Here is a 4,180-nt window from a genome sequence, read left to right as displayed (position 1 = left end):
ACCAACAATAATGGATGCCTCAACTACTCTATGTTACAATTTTACTTCCTTTTCCATAGTTGCATATTTGACCAAACAAAAGTTATCATAATCAAAAGTTTTTAACAAACACTTAACATGAAAGAAAAGGGGGAAAGCATTATAAAGTATGTATTGTCTAAAACCAACCTAATCATTCATACGAAACCATGTAAAGCAATATAACACAATGCTAAAAATAAGCAAGAAAAAGGCCAAAGTCTGGCCGCCTTTAATCCCTATTAAAAAATATAATGCATGAGCAGAATGTATTTTTTTATTATACCTTATTGTAAACACCTAATATGCATGAGAGAAATAAAGCAATGCCTGGAAACAAAGTCTCACCTCTTATTTTTCCTCACTACACTTCTCATCTTCATTCTCAACAACCCCTCTCATTTTCTTCTTCACATACCCTACCTTGATTTTCTCACCTAATTTATCTTCTTCCACGTTCTCCATCTCTTTGTCCTCTCCATTCTCAATAAACTTCACCCTTTTCTTTTCTCTCACCATTGAAAAAAACCTAATGTTTGCTTTTCTTTTGAAGTTCATGCCTTACCATCTCTCTCTTTTGCCTTTGTAAAAAGTCAACAACCCCATCTCTCTTTCTCTTTCACAAACTCCATCTTACCAACCTCACCTAATTCATCTTCTTCCATGTCCTCTACACCTTTCTCCCCTTCATTCACAATAACCTTCAACTTTTTTTTTCCTCTCACAATTGAAAAAAACTAATGTTTACCTCTTTACCAAAATCCATGTCTCACCCTTTCTTTTTACTTATGTTAAAAAATAAAAAGACAAAACAAAACATGGAGGCTATTCAGCCACATCCTTTACAGAGATAAAAAGAAAAGAAAGTGGAAAACACATTCCTATGATAAAAAATGAAAACACCTTTCCTAAACTATCTATCCACCCAACATCTTTGATGGTAAAATCGAAACTACATTATCAAAATCCATAGTAAAAGCACTCACACTTTATAGTACATTGTCGAGCCCTTTTGTTTTCTTTTTTTTATAATATACTTGTACTTATGAAGTAGTAAATGTTTTTCCTATACATATTTTATATTATTCATTGTCGCTATTTAATTTGCTGATATTAACAAGTTTTGAATCCATGTACTAGACAACAAAGTCAACTTTACATTAGGGAATCATTTTATAAATAAATTTGTTTATAAATATTTCAATGAGGTCTTTATCATGTCTTAAAATTTTAAAATTGATAAAAAAAATTTTTGTTATAAAAAGATTAGTTGAGGAGTAAATTGGTCTTTTACAATAATTAACAAATATTAAAAATTTAAATATGTCAACCACGTGCCCCGCATGTGGAAGCACCTAAAAGGTGTCATGAAGCTTCGATAGCGCATGCAGAGTTATCCAGTGGTGGAACATTTTATTCTTTAAGTCAGTTGATTATTCGCGGCGTCTTCTCCTTCATAGGCAACGCATGTTGGGTTTTTTTGGATGGATTGTTATTAGAGTTGTTTTCCACCCCTCCTTTTCCCTCTTCTCCCTCAAGATTCGTTCTTGGCATTTAAAATTTCAGGGCAGTCCCCTTAGTTAGGAATATTTTATTATCAGTCATCATTCTTTTAATTAGTAAATTTTTGTTCTTAGCCCTTTTATGAGTTTTTTTCTTTCAATTGCATCCTTCAATCTAAATTTTCCATTCTTCATTTTTTCAAATCTGGTCCTAATTCCTTTTCTTATTTTTTTTCTTGTATCTTTTGTAAACTTTCAATTATTTTCAATTTCACCCTTTTATCAAAATTTTAATTTGTTAATTGGTTTAAATTTGGTCATCATCCTCTTAGTGGTTTCTTTTTTTTAACTATTTTGTGAAATTGATTTTTCTTTTCAATTTAGCCCTTCAATCCAAAATTATCCATCCTCTCGTTTGTTTTTTTTGTTCAAATTTGATACTCATTCTTTTAATTACATGTTTTTTTTCCTTTTGAATCCTTTATTTATGATTGGATTTTCTTAAAATTTCATTCATTGACATTTCATTTATTGAAATATGGCTTCATGGCTTTTCCAGGTTTGGTGATTTCGATCAAATGGCTTAGGTCACGAGTTTTATAAGCTAACATGAGTTCATATTTTTTTTTACTTATTTTTTTTTCAATATCATTACTCAACATTGATTTTTGTTTTCAAAAAAGGTTTCAAGGTCTTTTTTTTTTTTATAAGGTTATCTCGATCTTATAACCTGACATGTTGGTTTGGCAGATTTACCTGGGTGGGCTCGCACCTTTTTCTTGGCTTTTAATTATTATTTTTTTCTTTTAGATCCTTTTATGTGATTGATTTTTTTTTAATTTCACCCTTTAATAATTAATTTGTTGAGAGATAATAGCTTAATTTTTGACGCTACGAAAAAGGTGTGGATATTATTAAAAAATTTCTACTATCAAGAAAACAAAATAGTTGAAAAATAAAAAGTTGATATGTGTATTTGATAAAACAAATTAAAAATTATATGAGTCAATACATAATAACAAATCTATTAATTCTAATAGAAGATTAAGTCGAGAAACTGATATAAAAATGATATATTAAGATGTTATATCATATATTGTGAAGGATCTCTTCAATTGTTTTTTGTTAGAACATATATAATTTAAACTCCATTGAAAGAAAATGTAGTATCATTCCTACTTTTCTTAATATATGTTTTTCAACAAAAAACTTATTTTTTTCAACAAAAAACTTAATTTTTTTGTTATAGGTTCTTAATTTGATAAAAAAGAGAACTAAAATAAATATATAAATTTTCTCTCATTCAATATTAAAATAAATTTCTGCATATTGTGTGTGTGTGTGTATATATATATATAATGCATTTATATTTTGTATTTGATTGAAGTATAAAAAAATAACATATATGATTAAATCATATCAAAATATTTTTAAAAATTAAAATTTTGATTCTAAACGAATATTCATGAATGATTTATTATCACTTTTAATTTTTTTTGCATATCATGTACATAATAATTGAAAAAATAAATTGTTAACATTCTAGTGAAACCCTAAAATATTATTTAAGAACCACTTCAAACTTGAAGGGGAAGTGAATTATCATGTTAAATACTTTTTTAGATTGCAAACAAAATAATTAAAGAAAGGGGTCGGGCCTAGAGCCTGACTTATGTGGCTGACATTATTTTTCTTTTTCTAATGGAAAAACAACTTGACGTGCACCCATTTGTTTTTTGAATAAGAGTGTAGACAATGATATGTCTGTTAACCCAGTTTCCTACCATAAGGTGGTGGCTGAAAAATCAAGCTACATTGTTTTTGGGTTGAAAATTCCATTTTTAACATATTTAGATATAAAAACATCTAAGAAAGATCCTAGAAACCTAATAAAGTAATCTCTCAACTCAAAACATTCAAAAATGAATCCAAGAATACAAAAAAAAAATTGAAAAACAAATTCTCTCTTAAGTTTGATCAACCTTTTTATGACAGATGAAGGCCAAAAATCACCATCATTGAACTCTTAAGCATGATCCACTCTACGGGTCCATATATTTTCTTTTCTTAAAAAGCAATGTTTAGTTGCCGCAAATGCATTACGAAGAAATAAGAGAAATTAATGACGCGGGTTATAGCACTGACTAAGTTTAATAAGTTGAGTTTATTTTAATTAAATGATAAAATAATAAGAAATGATAATGAACAGACAATTATTTAAAAAAAAACCATCACAATACCTTGGAAACAAATCTTAGGGTGGCGCGATAGACATGTAACCTAGGTAATAAAAGAAGAGCTAACCCGAGTTAACTCTCAAAACTCGTGGTCTAGATCATGAGATTGAGATAACCCGATAAAAAAACTGAAGAAAACAACAAAGGCTATTAAAAAAAATTCATCTTGAACAATGAAATTGAAAAGGAAAATAAGTAAAACAAGGAGAATAACCCTAAAATATTCATGAACGATTTATTATCACTTCAAATAATGTTTTTCTTTTACAAAAGATTTTTTAAATTTAACCTATTTATTGTCGTTGCTTTTCATTATTATTATTATATAACTAAATGAAACCAACTTATTATCAAGTTAATGACTCGAGTCACGAGTTTTTCTATTTCTTTGAAACACGATAACAGTGCTTCAACATGTTTTTC

This window comes from Populus nigra, chromosome 2, assembly GCF_951802175.1.
Source record: "Populus nigra chromosome 2, ddPopNigr1.1, whole genome shotgun sequence".
Classification (NCBI taxonomy): Eukaryota; Viridiplantae; Streptophyta; class Magnoliopsida; order Malpighiales; family Salicaceae; genus Populus; species Populus nigra.
This window is presented reverse-complemented; position numbering follows the sequence as displayed.